Consider the following 18,395-nt stretch of genomic DNA (forward strand, 5'->3'; position numbering starts at 1 on the left):
TATTATTGTCCCACTGGGTCACTTGGGGAGGCAGCCAGATACATTTTTAAGAGCGTCTACCAAAATGAGTTTAAATTCCAGTTCATCTCCTTCTTCCTGCCTGAACTGGGGTAAGTTACTCGCCCTCCCTGAGTTTCAACTTCCTTATCTGTTAAACAAGCTCAGCACCTGCTTCGGCGGATTTGGTGTCAAGTTTAAGTTGGATCACAGGGGCTGCATAACTTACTTTGGATTTGGCATGCAGTTTGGTGCTCATCAAGTGTAATTTCTCTTCCTTCCTGTCTTGAATGTGTCACCTACTCTCCAGCCTCGAGTCTGAAGTCCTGAATGAGACTTGTACATCCCCACAAAAGGCCTCCTAAGCAGTTTGCTAACCTCCAGTCTGGCCTCTATCATTCTCCTAGTGGCCACCAGTGTGGTATTTCTAAATAGCATCACTCCCGAGTGCGAATAAATAAATGCATTCTAAACAACAACAGCAAAGTGAACCTTCCTAAAGCTGAGAGCCAAGGTCCAGCTACTGATCCCATGGACAGATGATTTCAAAACCTCTTGTCTAGCCACAGGCACCTTCTTCTGGGTGCCCTCTGGTTCCTTAGAAACCTCACCAGTTCCAACCTTGAGTGACCTCAGTCAAGTGCTCTTTTTGTGGGTGTGCCTGGCACCTGCTAAGTGCTCTATGAATGGAAGCTCTCATAGCCTTGGGAAAACCACCTATTTATCTAATCTAGTTTTCTATCATTTGATGAAGCTGAGCTCATCTCCAGTCCAGCAGATGGAGAACACAGTCCCAACTCTCCTGCGTTCGGGAGAGAAAATGAGGTACTAGGTTTCAATTTCAGTCATCCAGCTCGCATTTCCTGTCCACCAAGATTAACACTCGGAGCCCAGCCCTCTTCATCCATCACTGGACATTGCTGATTAAAATGCCCTCCCCATGTTCCTCTCCTCCCAACCAGCTCCCCTGTCCCCTCCCTCCTCCCTAAACCATCATCCCGAACAACATCAATAACAAAACACACACCCCAAAGTTAATTTACAAAACCCACAGTAACAAAAAAAGGTCAGCTCTCTCGGAAATTAAATTTTGCCTAAGAAGAATTCATAATTACAAATGCACGAGAGAGTTCTTCGAGACACTTGAGACTGGCGCCAGGAACGGTGACAGAGAGAGTTGGTTATAAATGGCCTTTGTCAAGCAGCAGAAAGGTTATAAAACTGGCTACATTTTGTGCTTAAAAAGAAAAATCAATTTTCCATGGGAGTGAAGTGCTGTACATATTAATACAAGCTCAGAGGAGGCCCCTGCTTGTCTCAGAACATTCAGTGTCAGCCAGAAAGGCACTTGGTCATGGGGTCATTTGACAGCACGCGCTGCTCCCCGAGGCTGGGCTGTCTGTATGCAGAGACTCAGGGGTGAGTGCTAGAAGGGAGGGCTGACCTTCTCACCAGGTAACAGAAAATACTACTCAATCAGGTAACTCACGATTCTTTCCATCATCCTCTACTGATTCCCCACCACTCTTGTTCTTTAAGACAATATATCCTATACTCCTGGCATAATCTAAGCACTGTATCTGATTTAATTCAGTTAACCTTTATAGCAAACCTATGAGGTCATGTGAGGCTAATGCACACGTGCTGTGTGAGTACTAAACTGCTTCAGTCGTGTCTGACTCTTTGCAACCCATGGACTGGAGCCTGCCGGGCTCCTCTGTCCACAGGATTCTCCAGGCAAGAATACTGTAGTGGATTGCCACGCTCTCCTCCAGGCGAGATCTTCCTGACCCAGGGATCGAACCCGTGTCTCTTATGACTCCTGCATCGGCAGGTGGGTTCTTTACCACTAGCGCCACCTGGGAAGCCTCCCTAAGATATGCCCCCATCCTGACCTTTGGAACCTGTGAATGTTACCTTCTACGGTAAAAGCTTTTCACAGATATAATTAACGCTGTTGAGATGAGGAGCGTACCCTGGCATGATCCAGTTAGCTCTAAATGCTATCAAAAGGTCCTTTAAAAAGGGAAGCAGAGAGAGGTTGCACACAGAGAGGGCCCTGTGTGTGGGGGGGAAGCAGCAACTGGGGTGACGTGGCTACAAATCACCCAGTGCTGCAGCCATCAGAAGCCTGAGAGGCTGGGACATTCTCCCCTAGAGCCCTGGGATGGGGAAGGACCCTGCTGACACTGTGATCTCACACATCTGGCCTTCAGAACCTCAAGAGAACACATTTCTATTTTCTCAAGCCGCCGAATTTGCAAGGCTGCTCTTAAATTTCTAATCCTCAAAACTGGCGTGAGATAATAAATGCCTTTTGTTTTAAGCTGCCCAATTTGGGGATAATTTGTTACACAGCAATAGATAACTAATACAGTGAGATAAATATATCAAGCGCTTGGCACGGTGTTCGGCAGACGCTAGCTGCCAGCTGCTGTTCTGGGTATGATTAAGGAGCTTAGGATCCAGATTGAGAAATGAGAAATACACCTATCTGTTAGACAGAGAACTAGTTACACAGGAAATGTGAAGAAGCATGGTGTAATCTGAATGGGAAAATGGAAATTCAGCGAATGTGCTTGACTGGGAAGTATCAAAGTAGGGGGGCTTGGGTCAGAGATGTATTCTTACAGGGAAGAGACAGGTGTCACTGAAGCAAAAGGGACACTCTGTTTCTAGGAAGAGGAAGAACAGAACCCTCCCCAGGAATACCACTCAGGTGCCCAGTGACCTTGTACCGAGCTGGGCCTCAGCTTTCTTTCTTTAAATAGGGGGAACAGGTTGGAGATGGGACTTGACGAGACTGGAGACAAGGGTGATTTCAGTCTTGAACTGCACACAGGCCTTTGATGCTGAGCATCTAGGCAAGTGCTTCTGCTCTGAAACACTCTCAGGCTCCTCATCTGTAAGAGAGAAGTAAGAATGTCTTTCTAGGAGGCATCTCTGGAGACCCTATGAGAAAACGACCTAGAATGTCTGGCTCAGAACCTGGCACATCATAAGCACTCAGTGAATGAAGCATAAAAGAATGGGTAAGTGGAACAAACGACCAATGGACGAATCCATCCCCCCACAAAGCCTAAGTGGGACGACCAGCATATCTTTTCTTTCTCACCCATCTAAGTCCTTCACTGGATCATTATACAAATGTACACTGAATGTCTACTCAGTGCTAAGCATGCATGTTGGGTGCTGGACATGCAGTAGTAAAGAACACAAGCAAGACCTTATTCTCAGGGGGAATAACTTCCAGAGAGAAGACAAATAATTAACAGGAAGCAAAATGATTATTTCATAGTGTAAAGAAGTACAACAAAAGTTCAGTTCAGTCGCTCAGTTGTGTCCGACTCTTCGCGACCCCATGAACCGCAGCACGCCAGGCCTCCCTGTCCATCACCAACTCCCGGAGTACACTCAAACTCATGTCCATCGAGTCGGTGATGCCATCCAGCCATCTCATTCTCTGTCGTCCCCATCTCCTCCTGCCCCCAATCCCTCCCAGCATCAGAGTCTTTTCCAGTGAGTCAACTCTTCGCATGAGGTGGCCAGAGTACTGGAGTTTCAGTTTTAGCATCAGTCCTTCCAATGAACACCCAGGACTGATCCCCTTTAGGATGGACTGGTTGGATTTCCTTGCAGTCCAAGGGACTCTCAAGAGTCTTCTCCAGCACCACAGTTCAAAAGCATCAATTCTTTGGCACTCAGCTTTCTTCACAGTCCAACTCTCACATCCATCCATGAGCACCACAAAAGTACAATATGATAAAGCTGAATGTGGATAGAGTCAAAGAGGCATAAACTGAGCACTTGAGCGAAGCCTGAGCAGTAAGTGGAATCTGCCAACAGAATATAAGTGGAGAGAGCTATCCAAGAAGTGATAGCAAGTATGAAAGTCCTGAGTCAGGAACAGTGTCGTCCTATCCATGGAACAGAGGAGACTGATGCAGCTGAAGCTCCATGAGACAGGAATAAACAAGGCTAGTAGAAGGCAAGTGGGGAGAGGTAGGAAGGGACCAGATCACCTAAGCCAGGGGTTGGCAAACTGTGGTCTACAGGACAAATGTAGTCAGAGAACTGTGCTTTTTTCTTTTTAATTATGCATTTAAAAATGTTGAGATACTTAGAGATTCACATGAAGCTTTAAGAAATTAGGGTCAAATGGTAAAGAATCTGCCTGCAATGTGGGAGACCTGGGTTCCATCCCTGGGTCGGGAAGATCCCCTCGAGAAAGGCATGGCAACCCACTCTAGTATTCTTGCCTGGAGAGTCCCCATGGACAGAGAAGCCTGGCGGGCTGCAGTCAATGGGGTCAAAAAGAGTCGGACACGACTGAGCAACTGAGCACACACAGCACAGTACAGGAGATGCGATGCGTCCCCAGTTTCCCTCAATGGTAACATCTCGCAAAACTACAGTAGAGCGTCACAACCAGGGCACATAGACAATCAAGACACAGAACATTTCCACCACTACGTTCACTCCTCCTCTTGCCCTTTTAAAGCCATACCCACCGCTCACCTGACTCCCTTCCTGAGTACTTGGCAACAAGCAGCATGCTCGCTATTTCTATAGTGTTTGTCATTGCAAGACTGTTACATAAATAAAATCATAAATCAGATGAACTTTCTAGGAGCTGAATGTTTTCGTTAACATGTTTCTCATATTCACCCAGGTGGTTTCATGAATCAGTGTTTAGTTCCTTTTTAAATGAAGAGTATTATGCTAGGGTATGGATGGACTCTGCGCGTGTGTGTGTGTTAGCTGCTTCAGTCTTGTCAGACTCTTTGCATCTCCATGGACTGTTGCCTGCCAGTCCATGCCATTTCCCAGCGCAGAATACTTGGAGTGGGTTGCTATTGCATTCTCTCGGGGATCTTCCCGACCCAGGGATTGAAACTGCACATCTGGCATCTTCTGTACTAGCAGGCAGATCCTTTACGTCTGCACCACCTGGTGAGCCCTAACCCTGCACTGGTGTGCAGGTATTTTTGTGAGGACATAAGGTTTTATTCCCCTGGGGGACAAAAAGGCCAAGGAGTATAATTTCTCATTGTATGATAACTGCATGTCTAATATTTTTAGGAAGCTGCCAAAGTTTTCCAGGGTGGTGGTACTAATTTAAATCCCCACAAGCAAAATATGAGCAGTCCAGTTTCTCCACGTCCTGGTCAACATCTGATGTTTGAGTATTTTTCATTTTAGCCACTTGACAGGGGTGCAGTTACACCCCCACTGTGGTTTCAATTTGCATTTTCCTGATAGTTAATGATGCTGAACATCTTTTGTTTATTTCCATCTCCATCTCCTTTTCAGTGAGATGTCTCTCAATGCCTTTTGCTCATTTTCTAATTGGATTGTTTATCATCCTTAAGGCCTGAGAGTTCTTTATATATTCCAGACATTAGACTTTTGTCAGATATGCAGTTTGTAAATATTTTCTTTCCCACTTTGTAACTTGTCTTCTCATCTTCTTCCACTGAGCTTTCACAGAGCAAATGTTTTTCATTTTGATGAAATCCAAGTTATCGTTTTCTCTTTTATGGATCATAAAAACTGTATCTTGGAACCTAAGAACCCTTTGCCAAGCTCAAATCTCAAATAGTTTCTCATGTGTGTGTGTATGTGTGTGTTCTGGAAGTGTTATAGCTTTATGTTTTACATTTAATTCTAATTCTATGATGCATTTCAAGTTAATTTTTATACAAGGTGTGAGACATACCCCGAGGTCTGCATCTCCAGTGAAATTATCCAAGCTTATAGATTTTTTTAAGGGGAGTTTTTAATTTACATTTTCAACTTTCTTAAAAGTTATAGGGGGACTGCCCTGGTGGTCCATGGCTAAGACTTTGAGCTTCTAATACAGGGGACCTGGGCTCAATCCCACATGCTGCAACTAAGATCCAGCAAGCTACAATGGTGATCAAAGATTCTATATGCTGCAGCTAAGACTGAGTGCAGTCAAAATTAAAAACAAAAGTTATAGGGCAATTCAAGTATCTGTTTCATATTGGGTGAATCGTCGTATTTTGCATTTTTCAAGGAAATAGTCCATTTCATTTAGGTTGTCAAATATATGTGGGTATAGCTATTTGCAGCAGTCCTTTATTAACCTTTTTGATGTTTGCAGGGTCTACAGTGATATCATCTGTCTTATTCCTAATACTGGCAACTTGTATCTTCCTTTTTCTTTAAAAGTCATGCCATTTTGTTTATTTTCTCAAGTTTCCTAATGGTTGAGACAGTAAAGAATCTGCCTGCGATTATGCATGAGACCTGGGCTTGATCCCTGGGTCAGGAGAAGGGAACTGCTACCCATTCCAGTATTCTCACCTGGAAAATCCCATGGACAGAGGACCCTAGTGGTCTACAGTCCATGGGTCACAAACAGTTGGACACAACTGAGTGACTAACACTTTATTCCTGATGTTGGTAACTTGGGTCTTCCCTCTTCTTTTCTTTAAAAGTCTTGCCATTTTGTTTATTTTATCAATTTTCTTGACATTTTCAAATAACCTTTTTGTTGTTTCATTGATTTTTCTTTTTTCTGTTTTCAATTGTATTGATTTTTTCTGTTTGATTTGGGTTTATTATTCTCCTTTTAGTAGGTTCTTGAGATAGGAACTTAGATTATTCATTTGAAACTTTTTTTCCCCCTAATATATGCATTTATGGCTATAAATTTCCTCTTCATTAAATATAAAGACTTTCACTTTAAGGAAAAGGATGAATTACTGTGCTAGCTGTGTCCCACAAATTTTGATATATTGTCTTTTTATTTCATTCTGTTCAATGTATTTTTAATTTCCCTTTTGTCTTCCTCTTCGACCCATAGATTATTTAGAAATATGTTGTGTAGTTTTCAGGTATTTAGGTGTTTAGGTATTCCAGGTGTTATCTATCACTGCTTACTAGTTTGATTCTGTGGTGGCTGGAGTACACACTCTGTATGATTTAAATTCATTAAATTTGTTGAGACTTTTACCATGGCTCAGAATACAGTCTATCTCAATACATGTCCCATAGGCACTTAAAAGAATGTGCACTGTTGTTGCTGAGCAGAGAGTTCTATAAATGTTAACCAGATCCTTCCAGTCGGAGGTGTTACTAAGCTAATCTATAACACTGTTCACTTTCTAACTTTTCTATCAGTTGTTGAAGGGGGTTATGGAAGGATCCAGATATAACTGTGCCTAAGTCTATTTTTCCTTTCTGTTCAATTAGTTTTTCCTTCAAACGCTTTGCAGCTGTTGTTCAATGCATAAATATCTATGATTTCTATGTCTTCCTGGTGGACAACCCTTTCATCATTATATTCAGAGTCCTTCTCTTTGCTCTAAGGCCTACTTTACGATATTAATAAAGCTACTTTAGCTTTTGTTTGCTATGTATATGATTTTCTCTGTTTACTCTCAAATCTACCTAAATCATTATATGTGAAATGAATTTCTCATAGAGAGCATATAATTGGGTTTTGATTTTTAACCACTCTGCCAATTTCAGTCTTTTAATTTGTGTAGAAAGATCACTTATATTTAATGTGATTAGTGATATTTTGGAACTTAAGTCTACTGGCTTATTTTCTGCTTACTGATCTCTGCTTTTCATTTCTCTGCTTTCTGTGCCTTACCTTTCTGTGGGTTACTTGAGTGTTTTTTAGAACTTCATTTTAATATATCTATAGTATTTGGGGACACATCTCTTGGCACAGTTTTTAGCGGTTGCTCTAGTATGCATAACTTACCCTAGTGAACTGGTGACAATATTTACCAGTTTAATTGATGTAGAAAACTTACTTCTCTTTATGTCCTTTTATCCTCACCCATTTATAACATAATTTTCTTCAAAGTGAAAGTGAAAGTCACTCAGCTGTGTCTGACTCTTTGTGACCCCGTGGACTATACAGTCCATGGAAGTCTCCAGGCCAGAATACTGGATGGGTAGCCTTTCCCTTCTCCAGGGGATCTTCCCAACCCAGGGATCAAACCCAGGACTCCCACATTGCAGACGAATTGTTTACCAGCTGAGCCACAAGAGAGGCCCAAGAATACTGGAGTGGATAGACTATCCCTTCTCCAGCAGATCTTCCCAACCCAGGGATCAAACCCAGGACTCCCACATTGCAGACGAATTGTTTACCAGCTGAGACACAAGAGAGGCCCAAGAACACTAGAGTGGATAGACTATCCCTTCTCCAGCAGATCTTCCCAACCCAGGAATCGAACTAGAAGGTCCCCTGGAGAAGGGAAACGCTACCCACTTCAGTATTTTGGCCTGGAGAATTCCATGGACTGTATAGTTCATGGGGTCATAAAGATTCAGACACGACTGAGTGACTTTCACTGCATCAGGAAAACCAAGGGTGCAAGAGGATGCGGTAATTTTCTTAAATATTCTTCTAAATACACAGTTGTCTCTCAGTATCCATAGCAGACTGGTTCCAGCACTCCACATGGATACCAAACTCCACTGACGGTTAAGTCCCTTATATGGCCTGGTACAGTGAACACAGTTACAGACACTCCACATCTGCAGGTTTTCTGTCCATAAATCCAACCAAGTGGGAAATTTATATCTGAGGTTGTTGAATCTGTGGACGTGAAACCTGGGGATACTGGGTGGACTGTATTTAGAAGCACATCAGATATTGCTGTCATTTTGGCTTTAATCATAAAAACACAATGAAGATAACTCAAGAGGAGAAAAAAAGTCCAATGCAATTACCTATATTTTTGATAACCAGGTTCTTTCTTCCCTTTCAGTGTTGCAAGATTCATTCTTTTATGATGGCCTTTCTGTTTGGTAACTTTCATTCAGTTCAGTTCAGTCGCTCAGTCATATCCGACGCTTTGCGACCCCATGAATCACAGCACACCAGGCCTCCCTGTCCATCACCAACTCCCAGAGTTCACTCAAACTCATGTCCATCGAGTCGGTGATATCATCCAGCCATCTCATTCTCTGTCGCCCCCTTCTCCTCCTGCCCTCAATCTTTCTCAGCATCAGGGTCTTTTCAAATGACTCAGCTCTCTGCATCAGGTGGCCAAAGTATTGGAGTTTCAGCTTCAACATCAGTCCCTCCAATGAACACCCAGGACTGATCTCCTTTAGGATGGACTGGTTGGATCTCCTTGCAGTATACAAGGGACTCTCAAGAGTCTTCGCCAACACCACAGTTCAAAAGCATCAATTCTTCGGCGATCAGCTTTCTTCACAGTCCAACTCTCACATCCATACATGACCATGGGAAAAACCATAGCCTTGACTAGACGAACCTTGGTTGGTAAAGTAATGTCTCTGCTTTTTAATATGCAATCTAGGTTGGTCATAACTTTCCTTCCAAGGAGTAAGCGTCTTTTAATTTCATGGCTGCAATCAGCATCTGCAGTGATTTTGGAGTCCCAAAAAATAAAGTCTGACACTGTTTCCACTGTTTCTCCATCTATTTCCCAAATAAGTGATGGGACCAGATGCCATGCATGATCTTTGTTTTCTGAATGTTCAGCTTTAAGCCAACTTTTTCACTCTCCTCTTTCACTTTCATCAAGAGACTTTCATTCAGTTCAGTTCAGTTCAGTCGTGTCCGACTCTTTGAGACCCCATGAATCACAGCACGCCAGGCCTCCTTGTCCATCACCAACTCCTGGAGTTCACTCAAACTCATGTCCATCGAGTCGGTGATGCCATCCAGCCATCTCATTTTCTGTCGTCCCCTTCTCCTCCCGCCCCCAATCCTTTGCAGCATCAGAGTCTTTTCCAGTGAGTCAACTCGTTGCATGAGGTGGCCAAAGTATTGGAGTTTCAGCTTTAACATCAGTCCTTCACTGAACATGCAGGATTGATCTCCTTCAGAACAGGTGACACATTTTCTTAGTTTTCCTGCATCCTAGAATATCTTCATTCTCTTTCATTCCTAAAGGATTATTTTATAGGACACAGCTTCTGAGTTGACAGATCTATTTTTTATTCATCATTTGCAAAATCTTAATGCCACTTCCTTCTGGCCTCCATGATTTCTTATGAGAATCCACTGTCATTCAAATGGTTTTTCCCCTGTAGATGTCATTTCTCTCTCCTTGTTTTTAAGATTTTTTTTTTAAAAAGACATTTTTCAGAAATTTGCCTGTGATGTGTTGGTGTGGACTTATGTGTTTATCCTTGAGTTTTCTCAGCTTTTTTAATCTGTAGAATGATTCATTTTGCTAAATCGGGGAAGTTTTTAGCCATTGTTCATTTGTGTACTTTTTCAGTCCTGCTGTTTCTTCTCTTATTCTGGGGCTCCAATGCCACAAATGTTAGATCTTTTTCCCCAGTCCTACAGGCCCATGAGACTGTGTTCATTTTCTTTTGCAGTCTATTTTCTCTTGATGCTCAGAGTGGGTAATTTCTATTGTTCTTTCAGTTCACTGATTATTTCCTTGTCCTCTCCATTCTGCTGGTGAGTCAATCCACTGCTTTAGTTTTAAAAATCATTTATTGTATTTTTCAGCTACATAATTTCCACTTGCTTCTCCTTTATATTTTTTGGTTCTTTGCTGAGATTTTCTCCGTCTCTCCTGTCTTCTTTTTTGGTCTATCTGTGCTTATAATTGGCTTTTTAAGCATTTTTATTGTCAGATAATTCTAATATCACTGTTAGCTTGGTAGCAGACTTTGCTGGCTGTCTTTTTTCATTCTGTTTGAGCTCTCCTTGGTTCTTAGTATGACACGTGATTCCCAATGGAAACCTAGACTTTTGCTGCATTATATTATTGTTTTTTAAAATTCTGAATCTTAAAGATATCTTTTTTTAATCTGTTTTAATCTGTTTTTTTTCTGACACTGCTCCAGCAGGGGAAAGGGGAGACACACCTGGTAATTGTCAGGAGGAGACAGAACTCCAGTTTCCCCACTTGGCCTCCACGGATACCCAAGAGGGAGTGGTCCTCCTTGTTATTTTTGTGAATAGTGGGGATCTGCTGCAGTCCATGGGGTCGCTTAGGGTCGGACACGACTCAGCGACTTCACTTTCACTTTTCACTTTCATGCATTGGAGAAGGAAATGGCAACCCACTCCAGTGTTCTTGCCTGGAGAATCCCAGCGGTGGCGGAGCCTGATGGGCTGCCATCTATGAGGTCGCACAGAGTCAGACACGACTGAAGCGACTTAGCAGCAGCAGCAGCAGCCTCCCTATTAGGACTCTGCTGACACCCTCCTGGATGGGAACATAGCAGTGCCAAGTCACTGTTCCCACTGACAGCATGCAGGTTGAGAGGAGGAGTGGCTTCATCACTACTGCTCAATGGTCCTGACTTTCTACTAGCATCCTCCGGAAATACCTCAGCAGGCTTGGGACAGCAGCGTATTACTGAAGGTTGCGGGTGACGTCCAGGCTCTTCATTTAGTCTCCACTGACGCTGGACGGACCTTGGATGGAGTTAGGAGGGCTGCTCATTACCTCTCAGTGGGGATTAAAGTCCTGGCTCCTCACCTGACCTTCTTATACCCCGCGAGCAGGCAGGGATGACTGGGTTGGCAGACTGTCTCAGTACAGCCTGCTAAAGATGAAATCTAGTTCCCTACTTGACCTTTATTAGCCTGGGTGGGAATAGGCATGTTGTTGCTATTTACTTATTTTTTCTGTGATGTCTGGCTAGAATAGAATGGTCAGTGCCTAAAATCTTCTGTGTTGGTTGGTTGGCTTCCCTTTTCCTGATACTTTGGCTGAAGAAAGCAGGCTTTTGATTGTTTTTTGTTTTATTTGATTTTTTTTTTTGTGGAGGTTTTCTGCTTTTTGTTTGTTTTTGTCTATCTACAGGCATTTATTTCTTAGCTGCTGGCTCCTTTAACTCCAAGCTTGGGACGTGAGGCAAAAAGAAAATGCAGGGAATGACCAACATGTCTTCCTGGGTCTCAAAGCCCCTGAACTGACCTGCCTCCTCCTCTCCACCTTTCATAGTCTTGGCTGTGTCCAGTCGTGTCTGACTCTTTGTGACCTCATGGACTGTAGCCCGCCAGACTCCTCTGTTTACGGAACTCTCCAGGCAAGAATACTGGAGTGGGTTGCCATTTCCTACGCTAGGGAATCTTCCCGACCCAGGGATCGAACCCACATCCCTTGAGTCTCGTGCACTGGCAGGAGCACTCTTGACCGTTAGCGCCACCCGGGAAGCCCACAGTCTTAATTTGTTTCATACATCACCTCCGGAGGCTTTAGTTGTTTTTAGTGGGAGAAACAGAGAAAAGAAATCCACTCCTTCACAGCCTATTTTTGCACAGCTCTAGAGCTAAAAATGTCTCTTTACATTTGAAAAGGGTTTTGCTTGTTTGTTTGTTTTTAAAGATGATGACAAAAGGACCACACATGACTTGCAAAGTCTAAAATGTTTCGCTGCATGGCCCTTTACACAAAAAAGTTGCTAACCCTGGGCTCTAGTCATGAGAAGGCATCTCAAGTTTATTCTAAATGTAACCAGAAGGCACTGCAGGTCTGTTGGCAGAGGAGCGGAGTGATCTGCTTTGCTACTTAGAAGAGATTACTGAAGTAAGTGACTTCAATTGCCTCTAAGTACTTCCTTGGAGCTCACAGAAGCAGCCTTGGGAGGCAGGCTCTGTGGGACGAGAAGTGGGCAGGAGAGAGGGGACAAGCCCAGCTGACCATGACCCCATTTCTTGCAGTGTTGCTCCTTTGCCTGAGGTCTCATGGTAAGTCGGTGACAGAGCTTGGGACCTAACCTAGGCCAGCCAGGCTCCGGAGTTCCACAGCCTCCATTCTGCTCCATCTCAGAAGAGAAACAACAGGAAGATCCCCTTGAGGATCTGAGAGGGGAGGGCTGGGGGATTCCCAGCTGTTTCCCTCACAGGCTGGCACTGCCCTGCTCTCTCCAGCTTCCTCCTCCACCCCCTGTGCCTGCTCTGGCTCCTTCCCAGCCTGACTTTTCATCAGCACCAAGCCATTTGTTTCTGTTTGTAATTATGCATTTTAATGTTCATTAATTATGGAATGCAAATTGCTCCAAGCACAAAATTTGTAATGAGCTGTTCCACCACCCCACCCCCAGGTCTAGAAGGTGGACCAGCTGTTCTAAAGCAGAAGGAAAAACAACCAACTTACAAAACAGAATAACTTTTCCTAGGGCTGACTGACTCTCAGAGTGAATAAGCCTGGGGCATTTTCTAGTGGCACCAGAGGACGAACCCTGCCCTCCATCCCTGGGAGACAGAAGTGTGGTACCTCCATTCTTTTCTACAACCTGGGACATGAGAGGCAGGGAGGGGTCATGGAAGCAGCTCCAGCTTAGACTCAGCCTCTTACTGGCTGTCATTTTGAACTCTTCACGTGGCTTCTCTTAGCCTCAGTTTCTTCTTTTGGAAGAAACTGAGAAAGCCATCCTCAAAGTGGAAGTGGCAGGCAGATGGGATGTTGGAGATAAGAAGCCAGATCCTAGCAAGCCCTCAACAGATACAGGGGAATAGCTCTCCAGAACACTGAATTCCAGTCCTGCCCCGCCTTGGTCTCTTGCTGGATGTCCTCGGGCAAGCACGTCCCACCCTCTGAGTTTGTTTCCTCTGCTACAAAATGAAAGAAATGGGCAACAGCAAGTTGGAGAAGACTCTTGGCTCTGAGCTGCTTGGTGTTTATCAAAGCAACTATGGATCTCGAACAAGGGAGAACTAGGTCTGAAGTATTTCAGAAGAAAATGGAGAATTTCCTTATATTGAGGGAGCATGTTTTAAGAAGGGCTTCCCTGGTGGCTCAGCAATAAAGAATCTGCCTGTCAATGTCGGAGACACAGGTTCGATCCCTGGGTCTGGAAGATCTCTTGGAGAAAGAAATAGCAACTCACTCCAGTATTCTTACCTGGAAAATCCTTTGGACAGCGAAGCCTGGCAGGCTACAGTCCACAGGGTCGCAAAGAGTCAGACACGACTTGGTTACTAAACAACAATAACACTTTAAGAAATTACAAGAATGCCTCTGCACCTGCCGCAGTTCAGTTCAGTTCAGTCACTCAGTCGTGTCCGACTCTTTGCGACCCCATGAATCACAGCACGCCAGGCCTCCCTGTCCATCACCAACTCTCGGAGTTCACTCAAACTCATGTCCATCAAGTTGGTGATGCTATCCAGCCATCTCATTCTCTGTCGCCCCCTTCTCCTCCTGCCCCCAATCCCTCCCAGCATCAGAGTCTTTTCCAGTGAGTGAACTCGTCGCATGAGGTGGTCAAAGTATTGGAGTTTCAGCTTTAGCATCAGTTCTTCCAATGAACACCCAGGATTGATCTCCTTAAGAATGGACTGGTTGGATCTCCTTGCAGTCCAAGGGACTCTCAAGAGTCTTCTTCAGCACCACAGTTCAAAAGCATCAATTCTTCGGTGATCAGCTTTCTTCACAGTCCAACTCTCACATCCATACATGACCATGGGAAAAACCATAGCCTTGATTAGATGGACCTTGGTTGGCAAAGTAATGTCTCTGCTTTTTAATATGCTGTCTAGGTTGGTCATAAGTTTCCTTCCAAGGAGTAAGCGTCTTTTAATTTCCTGGCTGCAATCAGCATCTGCAGTGATTTTGGAGCCCCCCAAAATAAAGTCTGACACTGTTTCCACTGTTTTTCCATCTATTTCCCATGAAGTGATGGGACAAGATGCCATGATCTTCGTTTTCTGAATGTTGAGCTTCAAGCCAACCTTTTCACTCTCCTCTTTCACTTTCATCAAGAGGCTTTTGAGTTCCTCTTCACTTTCTGCCATAAGGGTGGTGTCATCTGCATATCTGAGCTTATTGATACTGCACCTGCCTAATCATGGGCAAAGCTTCATCGTCCTCCAAGGGCTCTACTAGCACTTGCTCTCTCTCATTGCCAAGTGCAAGCAGAATGAGAGCACTGCCTCCTGGGAACAGTGCTGTCTCCGAACAGTAGCGCTGCACCATAGGATCATGGTCAAGGTTAAATGAGACAACGCCATCTGTGAGCTCAGACATGAACGGGAGACTGAGCATGCTGGCAGTTACGTAGCATCCTCACACCTTCGAGTGAAGTGGATCAAACACTGGCCTGCTATGTGCCCTGGCTTCCCCGAGCCTGGGTCTCCACTGAAGAGATGCTCTCTTACCTCTCTGGGCTTGTGGGAGAACCAAACCAGATCACGGACCTGCCACATACCTGCCACAATGGCAGGTGCTCAAAAACTGGTAACTCCCATTGTAGACACCTTGTTGCTTTACCCCAAGTAGGAAACATATCCAAGAAACAATGGAAGGGGAACTGTTTCACGCAGAGAATAGGCAGAATATTGCCACAGGCAAGCTTTGCTTTTCCCAACATTGTTAATGTAGGTCCAGTATCACTCTGTTCACTTAGATGAGGAAACTAAAGGCCAGAGAGGCCAAGTGACTTGCCTAAGGTCACACAGTAAGGGGGAGTTAGGCAAGGCCCACTGCTGAAGGTTCCCTGATTTTAATGAGGTGCTCTTTCCCCTGACCCAATTCAATTCCATCATGTGTGCCTGCTAAGTCACTTCAGTCATGTCCCACTCTTTGCTACCCTATGGCTTGTAGCCCCCCAGATTCCTCTACCCATGGGATTCTCCAGGCAAGAGTACTGGAGTGGGTTGCTATGTCCTCCCCCATGATATCTTCCTGACCAGGGATCGAACCCACAGCTCTTATGTCTCCTGCACTGGCAAGTGGGTTCTTCACCATTGCAGATGGTAAAGAACCTGCCTGTAGTGTGGGGAACCTGGGTAGGGAAGATCCCCTGCAGAAAGGAATGACAATCCACTCCAGTGTTCTTGCCTGGAGAATCCCATGGACAGAGGAGCCTGGCAGGCTACAGTCCATGGGGTGGACTGAAGTGACTCACACTTTCCCTTCCCCTGACCCACATGGAGGCGGCCTGTGATGGCCCCCGTGGATCAGACTGGCTGGGGCTGCACAAGGATTCTGAGAACCCTGCTGGAAGGTCACTATGATGAGTTATGACTTGGGATGCCACAGCGTAGTCCTGAATACACAGATGAGATACAGAATCCTGGGAATAGGGAGAGAGAGCGAAGGAAGCAAGGAAGGAAGTGAAATGGGTGTTTACGGAGCACCTCCCATGTGCTGCATATCTCCCATATGCTATTTCTTCAGATCCCCACAACAAAGCTCAGAGGCACCTCTCAGATATACCTGTCTTGCCATTGAGGTTAGAGAGGATCACAAGAGCTGAATCCTTTAGTAAGAACCGCCCTTTTGATCGGACTTCCTGGTGGCTCAGTGGTAAAGAGTCTGCCTGCATTGTAGGAGACTCGGGTTTGATCCCTGGACTGGGAAGATCCCCTGAAGAAGGCAATGGCAACCCACTCTTTGAGTCACAAAGAGTCAGACATGACTGCAGTGACTGAACACTCACGCACACGCCCTTTAGATTGGAGACTGAGCGGGCCTGAAGCTCCTTGTTCCTGGAGTCCTTGGGAGAACCGCCCAGAAAGGGAGTGAGTTGGGAAGCTCCATGTTCCGGCCCCCTCCCCGCTCAGCCTCAGTCTGTCAACAGGGCCGGCCTGCCCGTCTATTACTACCGATATTGATTTGGACAACCGGGCCAGTGGAGAGCCCATAATTACTGGGAGTTTTAATCAACTCATGTCAATTCAGCTGCCGCTCAGTTTGTGCTGGGCTGCAGTGCTGACATGAAGGGAGGAGGGGCGGGCAGGCAGTGAAGAATCGCAGGGTATGGTGAGCGCCACCAGGGGCCTTGGACCTCCCTGCAAGTGAAGACGGCAGAGCCCACCTGCCTCAGGCCCTCGGAGGGCTTTCAGGCAGGCTCCCCCCAAACACCACCAGGCCTCATCTGTCCTGCCTGCATCCAGAAACCACGTGGGCCCATGCCCAGCAGTGCCGGTTCTAGGCAGGGTCCAACCGCAGCATCTCTGTCCATGCGAGGCCCTCATCCGGGCCTGCCCTCCTCTTCCTGAAGAATCCTACGCATTCTCTAAGTTACAGCATAAATAGCGCCCCCTCCGCAGATGGCCTCCTGAGCTCAAGAAGGAGACGGACGTTGAAGAGACAGAAAGAAACAGTCTAATCTGGATGCTCCTACTTCCTAGCCGTGTGACTTTGGGCAAGTCAACACACCTTTCTGATGCCGGCTTCCCCATTTCACAAAGGACTTGATAATAAATCACAGCCTCCTGAGGTGGCTGGGAACTCTGGGGACCATCACAGATGAGAAATCCCTGTGTGGAAGTCCTGACTTCCTTTTGGTGTCTGGAGTGAGCAAGAATGTTTTTTTTTCCTTTTCTCCCACGTTAATTATTCTTCTAGCACAAACTTTGCTCTGCCAGGCCGGATGGTTTCTGGTTCACAGACTGTCTCCTTCTGAGCCTACGGGCTATTTCAGGACAGAGTGTAACACACACAGCATCCACTTGTCAGCACCACCCCACAGTCCAGCACAGAGCTCGTGTCCACTTTGGTGTCAGGCCGGAACTCCACCGGGTGCTGCCATTTAGCCAGCCATGTATTAACAGTCACTTCATTAACATTTTAAGCCTCAATTTTCTCAATATAAAATGAGCCTAATCCTACCTACCTGATAGAATTGCTGTATGTGTGTGTGTGTGGGCGGGGGTGGCGTGGGAGTAGGGAGTTACACATTTAATGTCCCTTACATAGAGCCTGGTACAGGGTAAAATGTCAGTTGTTATAAAAGTTTAGTTATTATGATGATGATCATTCAATATTCTATGCTTGGTAAATATTTTTGGAATGTAATAAAATGTCTGGTTCTGTTGCTTCATTTTGGCTTGAGTTCCAGTGAAATGCCAACAGGCCATTCGCTCCACATGTCAGCCATCTGTGCAGTTTCGACACGTTCTTACTGAAGACACGAGAAAGGAAATTCAAATGCTTTAAGCACCTACTGCAGGCCAAGCACGAGGTATCTTCCTATCTTCCCTGGTCTACTCTGTTGAAGTCCACGACCCAAGAGCCTGCTGTCATTAGACTCATTTTGCAGAGGAGAAAACTGGTTTGGGGGCCGGAAGTGCTTTTCCCATATCACTCAGCTTTCCAAGAGTAGGGCAGGAGTGCAAACACAGGTGTGTAAAGTGAAAGTTGATTCGCTGAGTTGTGTCCGACTCTTTATGACCCTGTGGACTGTAGCCCACCATGCTCCTCTGTCCATGGAATTCTCTAGGCAAGAATACTGGAGTGGGTAGCCATTGCCTTCTCCAGGGGCTCTTCCTGACCCAGGGATCGAACCTGGGCCTCTTGCACTGCAGGCGGATCCTTTACTGAGCCACCAGGTGTGTCCGAGTCCAAGCCCACGCTCTTTCCACTCGCTATGTCACTCTTGTTGTACGGAGACACAAAGAAATAGACTGTAGTGGCCCCTGACCTGCAGGAGAGTTTAGACCAACTGGAGGAAGTGGG

At 45.4% G+C, this 18,395-nt stretch overlaps 1 protein-coding gene across 1 annotated transcript in view; it reads right to left on the minus strand.

The window, feature by feature from the left end:
- The window catches only part of ASTN2 (astrotactin 2), a 1,049,203-nt gene that overhangs the window by 394,754 nt on the left and 636,054 nt on the right, over positions 1–18,395 (minus strand). The gene's annotated exons all lie outside the window — the stretch shown is intronic.

Source organism: Moschus berezovskii, chromosome 7 (assembly GCF_049115385.1).
Source record: "Moschus berezovskii isolate FMDL1 chromosome 7, NW_MosBer_1.0, whole genome shotgun sequence".
NCBI lineage: Eukaryota > Metazoa > Chordata > Mammalia > Artiodactyla > Moschidae > Moschus > Moschus berezovskii.